Source organism: Triturus cristatus, chromosome 2_1 (assembly GCF_964204655.1).
Source record: "Triturus cristatus chromosome 2_1, aTriCri1.1, whole genome shotgun sequence".
Lineage (NCBI taxonomy): Eukaryota > Metazoa > Chordata > Amphibia > Caudata > Salamandridae > Triturus > Triturus cristatus.
Genome location: NC_140581.1, coordinates 369,847,860 through 369,866,670, shown reverse-complemented (window position 1 = coordinate 369,866,670; position 18,811 = coordinate 369,847,860). Strand labels below are relative to the sequence as shown.

At 43.9% G+C, this 18,811-nt stretch overlaps 1 protein-coding gene across 4 annotated transcripts in view; it reads right to left on the bottom strand.

Moving 5' to 3' along the window:
- Positions 1 to 18,811, bottom strand: part of IL31RA (interleukin 31 receptor A) — a 1,058,288-nt gene that overhangs the window by 666,688 nt on the left and 372,789 nt on the right. The gene's annotated exons all lie outside the window — the stretch shown is intronic.

Below are 18,811 nucleotides of genomic sequence, written 5' to 3'. Positions count from 1 at the left end.
CTCTACAATCTAAAAATATCATACCCATTTCAGACATCAGTATTGGTATGGCACTAGAAGAAAAGACAACTGGTAAAAAAGATGACAAATATGTCAGCAGGAGTAAAATGAGGAAGTAAGGAAGGTAGTTTTTAAAACAAATGAAAGTAGCATGATACAAAATAAAGGTTCTGCATAAGCATGAATGGGAGCTATTCTAACTAAATTGCATTTTTTTGTAGTTAGATGTGTAAAAGAGAGATTTTTCCACTGCCGGGGAGCAAGCAACTATATGACTAATTGAAGTGCCCGATACGGCTCAGATTAGCATAGGACCTGCGGTTGGGGCAACCTCCTGGCATGAACTGTGCATGGTCTGGAGCCGGTCCACCTGTCCTTTGGAATCTGCAAAGAAAATAGCTTCCTCGGAACACCGTGAGAATTGAATTAGGTGACAGAGAGAGCGTGCGTGTTAAAGGGAAATTTGCAGAACCGCTTCGGTAGGGGCCCTCGGCCCTGCCACCACTGTGGAACCTACAGGAGAGGTAAGGGGTGATGCTCTATTTCCCCCGCATGTTTTTTCTTCATATTCAAATCAAATGATTATGTTGATTGCATGATGGCACAGATGTCTGTCTAACTGAGAGAGATCAAAAGAAGCAAGAAGGGAACCTTTTCACCTCGTGCTCTCCAGGGCGCTGTCTTCTGAAAGAATAATAGATGTCACAGCCCTCTGGGGTCACTAGATGTAAATCTGCACTCATGTGACGTGGCACCCCTTATTTAATATATCTGAAATAGGCGCATGTGGTGCAACGCACATGAGCTCTATCTAGAAAAGTACAATCTGACCAGGATTCTGGACATAGTGATGGCCATTTCTGCACCTGAATGATCCAATTGGGCTGCAAGGGGTGGGAGGGAGCGGTGGTCAGTCTGGAGCAAATAGGTCAGAGTGGGGAGAGGTTTACAACAAAAGCCCTACCTCAAAGGGATATAATACTGCACATAGAAACAAGTATGGCCTCCAAGACTGACCAGCAATGATTCCAAACTATAAACAAAATAAGAGACAGTACTGAAGACAAACTGCACACAGCACAAGTGATCCCAGAACAGAAACAGCACCGAAGACAATGATTCCAAACTGCACACAGCTTCAGTGACCTTAGAACAAAGACAAAACTGAAGACAATGATTCCAAACTGCACACAGCTTCAGTGACCTTAGAACAAAGACAATACTGAAGACAATGATTCCAAACTGCACACAGCTTCAGTGACCTTAGAACAAAGACAATACTGAAGACAATGATTCCAGAATCGCACACACATGGGACCTCTAGAGTAGAAACAGTGCAGAAGGCAGTGATTCCAAACTTTGCAAAGCACAAGTGAAACTGAGACAGTACTCCAGACAAGTGTTTCTAAACTGTACACAGCACAAGTAACCTATTGTGTGAAATAAGCATGCCAAGAATGTCGGAGCACAAAAGCAGTGTGGGATTTCTCTAAGTCACTAGGCCTTGTAGGAAATGAACTTCTATATATCAATAATCCGCTGGACTCTGTTTTTTGGCGCGATAGAGCAAAGATACACTGTTGTCTCCATTGGGCTTCAGTCTGTTGGTATCAGTGCAAAGTCTCTGACTTCCCACCTGCCTATCTGCACTATTTACAACATGTTGGTCTCCGTACCATGACTCGCCTGTTTCTGTGTTCTGTCTCCCTGTTGGTCTGTTTATTACACCTTCCTGTTGGTTTTAGTGCTATGTCTCCCCGCTTCCCAGTCTCTCTTTACTATATCTCCCTGTTGGTCTCAGTGTTATTTTTCCCACTCATCTGTGTCACTGTACTCTGTCTCCCTTTTTTTTCTCAGTACTATAACTCCCAAGTTTCAGTATTTTGGCTCTTTGTTGTTCTTGGTACTATGACTGCCCTGTCTCAGTACGGTCTCTCTGTTTTTCTCAGTAGCATGACTGACCAGTTTCAGTATAATGTCTCCCTGTTGTTCTCAGTACTATGAATCTTTTGTTTCAATATAATGTCTCCCTGATAGTGTCCCTACTGTGTCTCACCGTCTGTTTCAGTACAAAGCTTCCCCTGTCTGTCCCATTACTATGCCTCAGTCTGTCTCAATGCTATGAACCCTGTCTCTGCAAGTGCCATGCATTCTACGTCTCTATCAGTCCCTTTTGATTTAATGCGACCCTCTGTATCCCCATTTCATCTGCTGGGTCTGGCCTATGCATCTGCCGAACCTGTCTGGGAGAATATGTTCAAACATCACAGCAGGCTCTGGGAAAGGATGCGCCTAGAAGCTTGATGAAATACCCTACAAGTCTACAGCTCTACATTGTGGATACTTTTAGCACACAGGGGAAACAGATCGTATACTCCCCAGAACTTTCTGTAAACGTTCTGACTTGATGTGAAAAGTACAAGAATTCAGCAGAATGGACCATTGCATTTCCGCCCAAGCATGACCTTTAGTCTCAGCACAGCCTCCTACACTCCTTGTTCTCTGTGTATGAGTTGTGTTATTTTATATTATAAGCATTTTTATACCTCTCAAGTGCAACTAGAAGTTGCATTCTATCACATTCCTATTTTCCTCTTGCTTCCACCTTTTTATTTTCTCACATTTGTTGTTTTCTAGACACCCTCTCGTCCCCTTATTACCCCTTCACTCCTCTAATTGCTTTTTCTTTGTTCTCTTCTCATCTACAGTTTTAACTCCAGTTGTCTCTCCTATCGTATTATAGGATGATGTGTTTCTTGTGCGAGTAAGAATGCGCACAATACTGGGCAGAGCTGTTCTGGACCCGTAGATTTAGGTAGTGCGAGTATTGCGGTGAAAGACCTATTTATTAATCTCCAGACATCTTCCTGATTTGTTGCTTTTCAGTAGCAGGCTTGTGGCCTCATGTGTGCTTGTTTGGTAATTTAATGCCTGCCAGTCAGGCCTGACTTTCCTGGTACAAGATGGCTCGCCTCTCTAGGCTCTGACGCCTAATGGAAACAGTCGCCATTGTCACCGGCCCAGGGACAGATGCTCCAAGTAGGGAAGTTTTGGAAAAAATCGGCAAAGCAGGTTTTGTTTTTGGGTACAATTATTCCTTCCTAAAATGGAATGCCTTGAAGTTATGGACTTTCTTGCAGCATGTGCAATCTATGTGTTCTCCTTTAAACTGCCGGTGTATTCAACTGTGTAGCCTTGGACCGTGCCATGTATGTGCCTGTAACTTGCATGATTGAGGCCACGTGTCTCTCGGACCTCTTTCATGTGCTAGCGGCCTTTTTCCCCAGCACATCCCCCCCACCCCCGCTACGTGCCATGGGCGGCAATCTGAGGGATAGCCCCGGGCGCCAGAAGCCCTAGCTACGCCACTGACAGTATAGGAAAGAGACTGTGTAGACAAAAAAACACAATGCTAGAGCAAAAACATATATTGCTTGAGTGAAAAAACAAAGAGTGCAGGATGGGAAAAAGACCAAATAGGAGAGCATAGGAAGAGAGAAGCAGAGAATGGGAGAGAACAAAAGTTGTAGTTTGGAGAGAGAAAGATGTAAGAGAATATAAGTTGGGACAATGGCACAGAAGGGTGCGTGCATGGGGCCTTGATTTGGATGATGAGAAATAGTATGTTACGGGAGGGTTCATGCAGTGATCAGAGAGGACAGGATGAGCAAGCATGAATCTACCAAAACAGAGAAGAGAGAGCATGGAATGAGGGACCTCACAACTAAAAATAGTGACAGCATAGGATGCAATAATAGGAGAATGGGAATACAAGCAAGCACATGTGGCATGTGGGAGTAAACAAGAGGAATAAAAACAGGAACAATATGACACAGGGAAGGGGAGCACACAGACGAACATCACATTGTTGGTAGCATAAAATGAGAAAATGCAGCCAGTGAATGAGAGAGCTTAGGGTGATGAAGCACAGGGTGAGATTGCAGAGGATGGATGAGAACAGTGGATAAGAAAGAGCAAGTTATAAGATAGCACAGGATGAAAGTGAGATGGATTAAGGAGAGAAAAAATGAGATAGAGGACAGGACAGTTCAGGGCATGTGAAAATTGAGCTGAGGATGAGAGAGTAAAGGATGATGGAGCACTACATGGAAGAGGGCTAGACGGAAAAGAGCGCAGAATGGTTGAACCACATCAAGTAAGAGAACACAATGGAAAGTCACAGGATTGGGTGCATAGAATGCGGGAGCACAGGATGCAACAGACCACAAAGAGCACATTATGGAGAACATAGGATCACAGAGCACAGAAAGAGAGGGTACATTATGTTGACACAGGATAGAAGGGGCAGTATACAGGGAATTGAAATAGGGAGTATAGAAATGGAAAATGCATGATGGAGTATCACAGTGCTAGGAAAAGCATAAGTTGGGCAAACCATAGGATAGAAAAACACACATAGAGCATTGAATGTGAATGGCACATGAGGGGATATAGCACTAGAAGGGACAGCACAGGATAGGAGAATGCATGATGAGGGAGCACAGGGTGGGGAGGAGTAGGACATACGATTTCTGAATCAGAGAGCATGGAATGGTGTAGTATGGGACTAAAGAGGGCACAGAAGTAGGGAGAACACACATCGTGGAAAAGAAAAGAATGGAGTGAGAATTGGAACAAGCAGGTATTAGAGGCCAAAGAAGATGCAAAACAATAGAGTGACAAAAGAACATGTGATAGCTGAGAATGGTCTGGGCAGATCCAAGCATGGCAGACCGCATAACAGGATAGATCAGGAGAGGAGGGCATGATGGGCTTGGAAAAATAGGATAGATGAGATCTCATGATGGGAAGGATGTATCAAGAGGAGTATCACTAGATGGGAGTTTTAAAGCTCTTTTTAAATGTACAGTTTTGGGTGACAAATTTTTTTTGACTAATAATGATTTTTATAATTAATATAGTTGTACCCAATGAATTATTAATGTTGCACTTGAAACATTTTTACGTAGTGGTTTATAAGTGTGTATATTAATATAGTTTAGTTATGCCAAATTTCTACAGAAGCACCATTTTATGCAAATGGATGGTGTTTGGTGTTCTGTTCATCTTCCTCCTGCTCATTGCCCCTCCCAATTAATGTCCCCCTTCATGTCTTCTCTCCCCACTATTTTCACAAAGCACAGAAACGCAGTGATGAAATCGGCTATTTTCTTAAGAGAGCATGTATTGTGAATGAGCCTTTCTTCATGTACCCAATGTAACATTGTGCAGGACACTCGTTCGTACCCTGGTGTAGGAGTCTTTGTTTGAAAATGTTTTATATTGTGTTGTAAATCTCTCGAGTATGCTGTTGCTGTGTAAGCTAATGGAAGAATTCATCTGACTTAGAAATGGGTTAGCAGTTCTTGTTGTGACGATCATCATTCTGATTTGCTCAATATCGATTATCATTAGTCATGTCATGCTATATTTGTAGTTTCAGCTTATTACCTGTGTGTAAAATGTGTATGAAAACCCTTGGTTTTGGAAGTGAGGCAGAGACTTTTCATTTTCCTCACAGGTCTCTGTCCAATTGTTGAGAAACTTTTCCTGATCTATTAGAGACACTATTCATTTGTTTAGTTTGTTTTCTCCTGTCCCTGGAGATGCTCTCAGAATTCCTTATGAATCTGACGTAGATCATTTTCCTATTCCTCCCAATTTTTGTCTGTTCCACTTAAGATTTTTGTTGCCTAATGGGCCTTTGACTAATTCTGATTTCAGGCTGCGCACTCTCTATCTGAGCCTTCGTGGCATTGCAGTACACCAGAAATTCTCAAAGAAAGTGGGTTCTGCACCCATAGTGCGAGGCATCTTTGGTATGAAAGTGAATTCTAGAATTTTGAGCTAAGTACCCTTACCAATTCTGAGCAGAAGGGGAAAAGGTAGGAGAGCAAAGGAAAAGAGAGAAGTAGAAGTAAAATAAGAGGGCGATATAATAAAAAGAGATGGGAGCCCTAAAAATGGGAAGATGAGAATCAAAGACACAGGCAGAGAAATATAGAGAAGAGATATATGCGGAGAAATAAAGAATAGTGAAGGAATGACTGAAAAGACAGCCTGAAGGTGAGAATGACATGCATAGCATTTGAGATACTGACTAAGGAGTGAGCCCGAGAGGTGTTTAGGCAGGTGGGATGCAGGTCTAAGATTTCAAATGAGTGGGTGCAAGCAAGAGAGTAATGCGGCTAGGCCAGGGGGGTGAGACATAAAGAGAGAAATCAGTGGTGAAATAAACAATATGGGTGAAAGAGAACTTGGTAAATGATTTTAGGAAAGGCCGTGAGAGAATAACATAAGAATGTGAGAAAGGGGACACAGGGGAAGGGCAAGGGGTGGCGAGAACAAATAAGTGGAAGGGTAGGGGGACAGTGAGAAAGAATGTAAAGAATTGTGAGTGGCAGAGAGAACAAGCTCATAATAGATTTGCAGTAAGTGAATGAGTGTTGGGGAGAAGTGCTAAAGTGTAACAGGGAGAGGGGAACTGGAGGTAGAGAGCTGAAAAATAGCAGAGAAGGCAGAAGAAGTATCAGTTTGGGGAGAAGTGAGATAACAATGGTAGCGGAGATATTAAGAGAGAGAAAGAAACAAGCGGCTGTGCATCCGCGATAGTGATCGCGATTGCGATCAAACATCAAAGCGGTCGCACGGCCGTGAAAGTGAAAGTAATCTTGGAAAAGCGTGGTGCGCACTCCCGCTCACATGCACTGTAGCTCTAGGCTGGCCTGGTAGCACTTTTTGGAGCCCTCTCAAAAAGTCTCGCCAGACCAGCGCATGCGCTGGGTCAGGCGAGACCTCAAAAACGAAAATGGCTTTAATTCACTATTAGGACATTCCACACATATCAGGGCTTATCCTACCTTATGCTTACAATGCACCCTGCCCTTGGGCCTACCATAGGGGTGACTCACATGAAGTAAAGGGAAGGATTTAGGGGCTGGCAAGTGTGTGCGCTTGCCCAGCTAGCATGACAGTACCAGACTGCACGCAGGTTCTGCAATGGAAGACCTTAGACATATTTTAAAAGGCTGCTTCTGTGGGTGGCACAGCCAGCGCTGCAGTCCCACTAGCAGCATTTGTATTTACAAGCCCTGGCACTCCTGGTGCACTTTACTGGGGGCTGACAGTAAACCAAATAAGCCAATCATGGAAATCAATTATAGGTACACTTTTCATAGGGAGCACTTCCACTGTGGCACTGATTGGCAGTGGCACAGTGCCCTGAGCAGCTAACACCAGTAAAACATCTGAGGCACATTGGCAAAAAGTGGGAGGGAGACTCACGCCAAGGAGCCAGGTCTAACAGTCAGGGAACAAGTGGAGGAACTGGCAAGGGCAACAGCTGCTGAAAGGTGACTTTGCGACAGGGCATCAACTAGCAGGATAGGGTTGGAGTGTTTGTGGGAAATTGTGAAAAATAAATCGGGGGAATGTATTTTTCCCATTCACCTATATTGAAGCAGAGGCAAATTTACGCTGGAGATGGATAAAATAAAACCATCTGTGGGTTCAAAAATCCTGTGCCTCCCTTGTGAATCGGGTCGGTTGGCATGTATGCTCGTAAAGTGTTAGGAGTAGGGCAGGTTATCAGGGATGGGATTTGTTAGGAAATGTTTCACGTATTACTGAGGACACTTTTGTAGTCCGTGAGGCCATTGCGTTGTTATTCAGTGGTCCACGCATCTTCTATAAAAACACCCTTTTCACTTTGAACGGGAGTGGAGTGAATTATTTGCCTTCTCGCCCGAAGTCCTGTCAGTGAAGCTTTATTCTTCCAGCCTATTCCTCAATACTGTCCTTTTGGGATGTAGTTCGATAACTCACATAGCTTTGAGACTGGTTCAGGCAGCGTACAAGGTGCTTTAAACGTGTATAGGAGCATTATAAAATATCTTAGCAGTTTGTTTCAATCAGCAACTCGTTTTCAAATACTAGGAGGACACACCATTTCAAGAATAGTAAATAACGAGGTGAAATGAGGGAATTCACCCCAAAAACCTTGCTTCTCATCATAAATCAATAAAGCAAAAGAATACAAAAATAAACAAAAGATAGGAAAAAGCAGCGAAAGGTGGCGCTGAGTATTATGCAAATTACATATTTCCCAATACGGAAACAGTGGTTTCGGAAGACCTGCGCCGTGGCTGTCACACTGCAATCGCCAGGAACAAACCTTTAACGTGTCTTTGTTACCACAAAGCTCTTGTGCATTCCGCGCTTACTGGAAGCCAGTTTCCTGTTGCATCAGTGCAGTCTCTGTTGGCAAAGCAATCAAGGAAGCAACAATGTGTGTTCACCGGCATACAGTGTTCAGAGACCCCGACAATGAGAAACCAAATCCAAACACTTAAATAGATCCACCCTTGATGAGGCCCGGACAGAAATTCTAGAGGGTAGTTTGTATAGGAAAAGAAAAAGTAAGTACTAGTTCCATAGTTATACTTAAGCTTTCAAGTCTCAATCAATACAAACTTAGCTCACAACCACTACTAAAGTAAAGGCATCAGGTCACGCCTAACGATATGCATCATAATACATGGGATTCTGCAATCGCGTCACGCCTAACGATATGAGTTATATAATAGGTAGGATTCCGCAATTCGCGTATAAAAGCCCGTTCGGCCTGAGGCGCTCAGCTGTGGAGTCAGATATCCGAATGCCAGAGCCAGCAGCGAGGGAAAAGGCAGCCCAGGTTTAAAGCATCTGTCTACATTAGGAAAACGAAACATAACTTTTCTTTCTTCTGTTCTAATTTTGTTAGCTGAATATTGACAAACAGAAAGGAGATATTTGTGGCAACGGTTTATTTTTTGCACCCCTTAATTGAGAATCATTCTGCATGTTTTTACACATTCTGTGCTACTATGCCTTTTTTTTAAATCTGACTTGCATTCTTATTCTAATATCTCTTTGCAACAAATATCTAACAGCTTAATTGATGCGTTTAATTTTGCACTAGAGCTCTATTTGTATTCTTCATGTTTGCAAACATGCTCTCTCTTTCATATGAAAGAGCTACACACCACATATTTCAGTGGTTTGTGGGAAAGGTGATGTGCGACTATGCATTATAAGGAATAAACTACCATCTGCCACACATTGTAAGGATATTAAAAGTCACCTCAGAGTTCCATAACCTTATAAAGGAACTCCGCATCATTCCTCTGTATGATCATGGAACTCCTCTGTGACTTGCAATATCCTTATAATGTACTGCAGGAGGTACGTTATCCCATATATAATAATACATCAGGATAATTGCCCTTCCAGGAGGGGACCTTGCTGCATTACCATCTTGCACTTAATAACAAGGATAAATGACAAAAATTCAGTGTATGGTGTAAACGTTTCTGTTTATCGGTGTTCTTCATAAAATGCATGGATCCACAACATAAGCGCAAATTAGAAAAAAAACACACACAACCCTTCCCCTAAAATAATCTATGCCCCTCATTGCCCTTCTGTTGCCCACAGGACCTGAATTGCTGCCTCTGATACTTGCATACGAAGCTGAACCTCCGCTTCTTTACTTACAGATGGAAGCTGATTTTGGGGAGTGATTGGAGATAGCAGCAAACACATGCACATTAGGATAGTGCGTAACATAGGCTCATAGGTATAGCGAATCAGAAATGGAGGAAAACTCACCTGTATTTCAGATGGGTCTCTTGCATGCTGCAATAGCAGATGCCAACAGGTTAGCCCAATGCGTGGGACATTTGTTTCTGATAGATTACCACTTAAACACAGCAAAAAACAGATACATATAGAGTGAAATTCCTATTCCCTTTCTTTGCCCCACTGTCTCAAAGTGCAAGTGTTTTGGGCATTATAAGAATAGCATGGGGTACTAAAATCAGTCAACTACAGGATTAAGCTCTCTGGATCACTGAAGATGGTGAGCAGAGAAAGTATTTCTCAAGGGACGCCTTGCCACAGATCTTAGTTCATATAATGACTAATATCAGTTTTTCAGACAAGGTTGTGCCAGTACCATCTAAAAAACCAGGGTTGAGACAATCTCGTAGACTAAGAAAGTTTGGGATTGAGGTATTGCTAGAGGAAAAGGGGGTCTTACAGCAGACAAACCTGGACTAAGATATTTTTCTGATTTATGGCTAAACGTTATCCATGTAAAGATTAAAGTAAATTCCTTCCTCATACTTTCTAAGTGTACTTGCTGGTTAGACTCTCAAGATAGCCTTAAAAGTCCTATTGCTGAACGACCAGGTAGACCGGAAGGTGGACTCAGTGTATCCGTAAAACCATGATCCTACTTGGTGCTAAGGTCTAGCACTTACGTGGCATATGTATCGCACCACTTGTTAACAGACTTAAAGTACCACGCTTATCTTCCTGAGAAGGACTCTGAGTTTCTAGCTTTGCTAGGAAATGTAGAGCTACACCTTGCCTTTTTAAGGGGCCCTAGCCTGCACGTTAGAAGCAGGTGTTTATGCTCATGCAAGGAGAACAGTGAATCTTCACATCTGAAAGACAAATACTGGCCAGAAAGCTGCAGCATTGTTCCTCTTCAAAGTCTTGAAGCTCACCTCCACCTCCCCTACAAACCGCTCTCCTACCCTATGACTGACTCCCTACCTGACTACCCATCTAGACATGCTCCCTCGGTATCCCATAGCTCAAATACACCCACCCCAGGCCTAACCGACAAACCACTAAATGACATACAGATCCATTATCCCGACTCCCCCCCGCATCACCATAATTTCTACAATTTCTACTATACCCACCTCGCCTCACACTCACATCACCTCGCACCCAGCCTTCCCACACGTCCCCTCACCCCCCACTTCCACTCCCCATCTCCACAACAGCAGCTTTGTCACCTCTTCAGATAGTTCACCCCTCCCCACCTCCCCCATTAATCCCATTCCAAATGCTACTCCAATCTCTCCTTACACAACTACTCCCGTTAAGTCCGCAGTCCCACACTCTCCCACTCCCTGCACTACGTTTTTCACCGTCCCTCCTCCTACAGCCCACACCAATACCCCCTTACATCCCCTCTCTACTCCCCCTTTCCAGTGACTCCCACTCTGCATCAATGCCACATAACAAATCTAACACCCCTAAAGCACCCATCAATACCCCTTCACGTCCCCTCTCCACCCCTCCCGTCCCCATGGACTACCACACTGAAAAACCACAATTTTCGAACCAGTTCACATCACGCCCCGGGACACCACACAAGCCACAACCCCTTCTCAATTACCCACAGGCCAGGCTATTAATATGATAACTTCTACATATGAACCCAGATTAGATGAGATATTACTATCCTTACAACACATAAAAGAGGACATCCAAACTCTTCATGTCTTGATCCAGCAACAACCCAAACCACAAGCGAAACCCATTCAGCGGTCATGTACTAACCCCTCGCCTCAGTTACTCCCCAGATGGAAAACAGTACCTTACGCCAATGCCTCATCCCGTCCAGTCAGGGAAAAGAGAACCCTATCACCTAATGATCTTACTTCCCTACTTCATTCCTACGAACCCCCTTCCCTACCCTCTAGACCTTCGCATACGGAGAATACACAGAAACTGTCCTTAATTCAACCCATCCATTCCATTGCATCCAGAATTACAAGACACACTCCCAGAGGTATTGATGAAAACAACCTCAGAAGAGTACCCATCTCCCATGACCAGAACACCTCCCCGACCAAGGCCCAGATAAAATGTATCCTACTAAACTGTAGATCGGCAGCACGTCATGCTGCCGATATAGCTGACCTCATTATAACCTATGAACCGGACCTTATAATTTTAACGGAAACTTGGCTAAACGAATCATCCATGCCCATATTAGACATACTAGTTCCCCCAAACTATCACATCACAAGACTAGATAGAACCGATAGGCTTGGTGGTGGTATTGCCTGCATCCATAGGAACAACCTCTTGGTGAACCGCTCCAACACCCCAGTGTACACCTACTGTGAATACATTTGCCTACACATCACTAGCAATAACAAGCCAATATGCTCACTACACTCTACCATCCTCCTGGTAATAGCCTTACCTTCATCGAACAGATTATGGATATCCTAGCCACAAATGTCGGACAACAGAATACACAGATCTTCCTGGGGGATTTCAACCTCTACTGGAATGATTCTGATGACCCAGAGGTCAATAGCCTCAAAACGTTCATGTCCGACCTTAACTTGTCCCAAATCTGTGACAGCCCTACACACGAAAAAGGCTCAATCCTGGATCTAGTAATTTCCAAAGCAGACTCTACCCAGCTGGAATCGATTCTCCCTTGCGATTGGTCCGACCATTACATAATCACTTTCCATATCAGGGAAGTGGTTAAACTACTCTCTGTCCAACCATCGAGAACGAAAATCTGGAAGAGGAACCTTGAAAACTTCAATCCTGCCGATCTTGCATCCGCTAGTCACATCCTCACACCCCCACCGAATGGATCAAAGGATGTACAGGATATAACCACTCACTACTTCTACTCTATGAACAGGGTACTCAACACCTTAGCGTCCCTGCAACTAAAAGGAGTCACCACCAAAATCTCAAACTCCTGGTATGATGGTAGACTAAATGAGGACAGAAGATTACTGAGAGCAATTGAAAGACAATGGAGAGCCGTCCCATCCGCTACCCACCTCAAATTACTAAGAAGCACCAGAAATGCCTATTACAGAAGAATTAGACGCTCAAAAGCTGATTTCATATGCAAACAATTAGACCAAGCTAAGAATCGCCCCAAAAAACTGTTCATAAGAATTAAAGCTCAATCTAAGGGTGTTGCCCACCCCCCCAAGCCAATCCGGATACACTCCCTAATTGTGAGGATCTTGCTTCCTTTTTCTCAACTAAAACTGAAAACTTAAAGACAGGCCTACATAACGATCTATTATCCCTGACCGACCCACATTCAATCTCCTCACTGACCACACCAGGGACCCCGCTTAACTGCCCTGCAAAGCTCGACCTCAAGAACAACGCTTCCTGGACCGCCTTCTACATATTCAGCGAAGAAACTATCCCAAACACGCTCACTACTCTGAATCCCTCCAATCATTTCACAGACCCTCTCCCAGCATTCCACTTAAAGACCTTCATTCCACTGCTAGTGCCCCTATGAACTAAGATTATAAATACCTCTCTTCTCCAAGGAACCATCCTAGACATCCTCAAAACTTGTCAGGTTTACCCCATCCTAAAGAAAGTAACAGCAGATCCTTCAGACCTGAATAACTATCGCCCAATATCCAACATCTCGACCCTGGCCAAACTGCTTGAAAATTGTGTACACATGCAGCTTAGTAACCACATAGACCATTTCAACCTACTCGACCAATTCCAATCAGGCTTTCGTTCAGGTCACAGTACCGAATCAGCCATGACCAACATAATAGACGACGCATTACAAATACTGTATCAAAACAAAGCCTGCTTGCTAATCCTACTGGACTTATCCTCAGCCTTCAATACAGTCAAACACGACAACCTACTGGACCTCTTGAACCATAGAATGGGACTATCTGGAACAGTGTAAAACTGGTTCACCTCCTTCCTCCAAAATAGAACACAAAGATTCAAGATTAACCAATCCTTATCTTACCCCACCCCAGTCACTTTGGGAGTACCCCAAGGATCTTCCCTCTCCCAAACACTCTTCAATTCGTTTATGGAACCACTCACTGATATTCTCAACTCCGCAAATATCCAATATCACATGTACGCCGACACACAGCTCTACATTAAGGTCCACTCCCTTGAAGACATCAAGTCCCTTAACTCAACGCTCCAAAAAACACAGACCTGGCTGGCTAGGAACCATTTAAAACTAAACACACTAAAGACAGAATTACTCTTAATCACTCCCCCCAACCAAACAACCATCATCCGCGAGTGGATGAAGCACCTAACTGCACTCGACGGTCAACCTCTCATCATCGATTCCACTAAATCCCTAGGAATAACCCTGGATAATAAACTAAATATGCAGAAGCACATCAGTGCTGCAACTCAAGGAGCACATTTTCAGATAAACACCCTGAGAAAATTGAAACCCTTCATACCCACAAATGACTTTAAACAGGCAGTCCAAACTCTAGTAATTCCCAGAGTCGATTATGGGAGTGTCACTCTTTGTGGCCTTCCTAAATCAACGACCGCTCCGCTAAGAACCTCAATCAATACCGTCGCTAGATTCATCACTGGCAACAAAAGATACTGCCACATTTCCCCTGACCTACAGGCCCTCAACTGGTTACCTTTTGAGGCCAGAAGCCATTTAAAAATCACCTATATGACACATAAAGCATTGCATCACAAAACCCAGAGGTACCTAGCGGAGAAACTAGTGCTATCTGGTGGTAACAGATCTACCAGGAGTTCTGATAATCTTCTACTTAAACCACAACGTTTCTCCAAGAAGAATACATATAATCGTACCTTCTCAGGAATGGCTCCCAGGATTTGGAAAGCCTTACTCCCAGAAACAAGACTTAATCCGTCCGTCGCTTTTTTAAAAAAAGAAGTGAAATTGATTCTCATGTCTAAATTCACTTGAACTTTTTCTTATACACTCTTGTAGATATATGCTATCCTCTAATAGTTACCAGTACTGTATTCACATAATTCTGTGTATTTATATGTATATGTCATCCACCTATATTTGCCCTGTAAAGCGCTCTGATACCCGCAAGGATCTTGTTCGCGCTATACAAAACCGTCAAAATAAAATAAATTTGGGCATCATCCGAAGGATATGGTGTGGGTGTGAAGATGAAGAAGAATCCAGATATGACGATGACGAAGGTAAGTTAATTCAGTGAAGACCCCAGCATAACATCTTGTGCAGACACCCAGCACAAACTGATATTCAAGGAATTAGAGAGGACGAACATAAAGTCGCATAATCTGATCACTTGTGGTAAGATTCCATTCATTTAATAGGACACAGGCACATGATTATGTGCTACACAGTACATCATACCATCCGCACAACAGCCAAAAAACAACCAAAAAAAGAACACAATTGGACAAAATATGTGAATAGATATAGACAACAGACTGCCTACCTACAAAGATGGTGGCTGTGTTTCGGTGGCTGTAACTAAATTCTCTGAGCCGCCCTTCAGAATGATATGGTTCTTTGTGATTATCCCATGGAGTGTAACAATTGCTATGGAAACTTTGAAGTCCTACTCACCGATTTGGAAATGCCGGTCTGAGCCAGAAAGTGCATGGTCGCAGGCATGGCTATCACTTACAGGGATTCTTTGTGCAAAACCCTTTCTGCAGCAAACTTTGCAGAGGCTCTGGCGCCGCTTTCGACGCTGGACTGACGCGATGTCTCTCAAGCCCGCTATGGGCAGGAAACCTAGCGGCAGGACACAGGCGCCGCTGGCACCCCAGGTGTTCAGCCTGCCACAGGGACCAAGATTGCCGCTCGGGGGCTGACTTCTAAAGGAATGGGTGGCTATGTCTCTGGAGCCCAGGATGCTGCAGAAGGACAGAAGAAGCCCGTAAATGCTCTAACAAAAATGCTGATTAAAACGCCCTCTCAGGGTGATTTGCCAAAAGCGGAGCACGGACTCTTGGATGGGACACAATCGGTAGAAGGCAAGGAGGATTCTACTGATATGAAGGACCAGGCTTTGGACTCCCTCTTAACCCTTGCAGGAGGCTTGACATCATGTATGGAAGAGGGGCCTTCTATGGGTAGGGAATCGTTAGTTACTAATGCCGCCTCGTGCTCCGAGCGACTTGTACCCATAAGTGAAGCTCTCCGGACCACTGCAACATGGCCGACTCGTGCAGCACAATGGGTACGATTTCCGAGCGACCAAGTACGATGCATGCATCGAGCAGCCGGATCGACTCGGAGCCTCCGACTCGAAAAAGCTTTGAGAAGGGAACTCTGGAGGGCCGTAGCGGGCCCCCCTTCACCCATCAGCCCTACGACTCAGTCACAGGGGGGAATCAAGGGTCCCCCTACACATGCATGTACAGTGAGGGGGGCATCGAAGTGTCCCCATGACAGGTTGCTTCCTTTTCCACGATGTACTTTTTCTCAAAGGAAGCCCATGTACGCAATGTACAACAGTCTACCATTGACTTCAATGGGGCTACGAGGGACCCGAGTCTGTCAGCACGTACTTGCATCGTACTCAGGCATTCAGAGCCCAGGAGAACGAGTCGTTCGGAAAGCTCTACGGGACTGAGTCGGCCTTAGGGTTTTCCAAGCGAGATCGGAATCGGGCCCATGGTGTTAAACTGTGTAGAGTTAATTTATGTTTATTATTTTTTTATAATAATATTTTTTAACTATTAATTATGTTAATTATGGAAGTAAATTAAATTTAAAATGTTGAAGTGTGTTGTGATTGGTGTGGTGTTATAGGGTAGGAAATAAAATAAATACTTATGTATTATTTAATGTTTTTGTTTGTAAATATTTTGGAGTTTAAAAGATTTTTTTTAGATGTATGTATTATTTTATATAATATTTGTAGGTATTTGTAATTAATATTATATTATGTTTTCTTTTTATATATTTAATTCATGTTTTTTATATTATTATTATTTAATTTTTTTTATATATATATATATATATTTTTTTTTTTTTAACTGTTGGAGTGTGAATAGTAATTTTGACTTTCCACTATCCAACACTTATCCTACTGTTGCACTCAGTGGAGTGGGAATAGTACTTTTCCCCCCCCTGCTATCCAACACTTTCCCTACTGTTGCACTCTTTGGAGTGGGAATTGTAATTTTTACCCCTCCGCTATCCAACACTTTCTGTACTGTTGCACTTTTTGGAGTGGGAAAAGTCATTTTTGTCCCTCCGCTATCCAACACTTTCCCTACTGTTGCTCTCACTGGAGTGGGAATAGTCATTTTTACCCCTTCACTATCCAACACTATTGCTATATTTGCACTCACTGGAGTTGGAATAGTAAATTTAATTACTCCACTATCCAACACTTACCCTACTATTGCATTCACTGGAGTGGTAATAGTTACTTTTACCCCTCCGTTATCTAACACTTTCCCAATTGTTGTACTGAGTGTATTGTGAATTAAAGTAAAAGTATATTTTTATACTTTAATGTTTTAATTTATTATAGATTTTTTTATATATATTTTAAATCATTACTATTTATTTTTCTTTAATAAACTTTTAACAAATTATAAATAATAGTTTATTAATTGTTTTAAAGTAAATATCTATGTGTACATAATTATGTTTGTGCATTTATCTTTTTTGTTGTTAAGTTTGTTATATTTTATTAAAATATATATTACATTTATTATATTTTGTTAAAATTAAGGTGCCGATTCCGATCCGTTAAAAAAAATTACCGTACGACTCGTATCCTTATTTTTTTACGTACGAATCGTACAAGTCCCGTACAAACGGCGAAGTACGATTCGTACGTGAAAAATCCATACGAATGACTTCGGGAAAAGTCTAAGAGACGTCCCCGGACAGTTTTACATACAAATCGTAAAACTGAAGTCCGAGCGCGCAAGTACGATCCGTACCTGCCGTCCGAAAACACAAGCGCATGGAAAAGGCTCCGTACGGATCGAACGCCGTACCACTCGTATCCGGGTAAACTTGTGCCCGGGCTACGATTCGTACAGCCCCTCCTCCACCCATATGTCTGCATCGTACCCCCCCCATGTCCGCACTGTACCCCAGCCCCGTACGTGTACGCACCGTACCCCACCACCGTACCCCAGCCCCGTTCTTGTACGTACCGTACCCCAGCACCGTGCCCCAACACCGTATCCCAGCTCCGTACTTGGACGCACTGTACCCCACCACCATACCCCACCACCGTATCCCAGCCCCGTACATGTACGCACCATACCCCACCACCCTACCCCAGCCCCTTACTTGTACGCACCGTACCCTACCACTGTCCCCCAGCCCCTTACTTGTACGCACCGTACCCCACAACCGTCCCCCAGCCCCTTGTACGCACCGTACCCCACCACCATACCCCAGCCCCGTACTTGGACACACCGGACCCCAGCGCCCTACCCCAGCCCCGTACCCCAGCCCCTTACTTGTACACACCGTACCCCACCACTGTACCCCAGCCCCGTAATTGGACGCACCGTACCCCAGCGCCATACCCCATGCACCCTACCCCAGCACCGTACCCCAACACCGTCCCCCAGCCCCTTACTTGTACGCACCGTACCCCACCACTGTACCCCAGCCCCTTACTTGTACGCACCGTACCACACCACCGTACCCCAGCATCGCATATGTACTAACCGTACAACAACATTGCATATGTGAGCACTGTACAACAACATCGCGTATGTACGCACCTTACATACACTAAAACGACTCGTACAGAACCAGGACACTGCAAAACAGCACAAGGAGGGGCAACTCGAATCGCACAACACCACAAACCACCTCTTATAACACACCCACCAAAATTTCAAACCCAGCCACACCCAGAAATGGACCAATAAAAAGGGCCCACACTCACAAACCATGAGTCTTTGCAACAGACCCACTGCTGACAGACACCACACACAAACATCTGCACCCATACACCTTAACTGACACACCATCACACAACCTCCTGCACACATACCCCCTCTACACATTCACACACACACCTACACATTCACACCCACACATCCACAACCATCCACACCCACACCCCACACCATGCCCACAGACAAGAATCCAAAGTTCACAAGGGAGGAGCAGGACATCCTTGTCAACGAAGTCATCAGAGTCGAGCCACAGCTCTTTGGAACATTGGTCCGACAG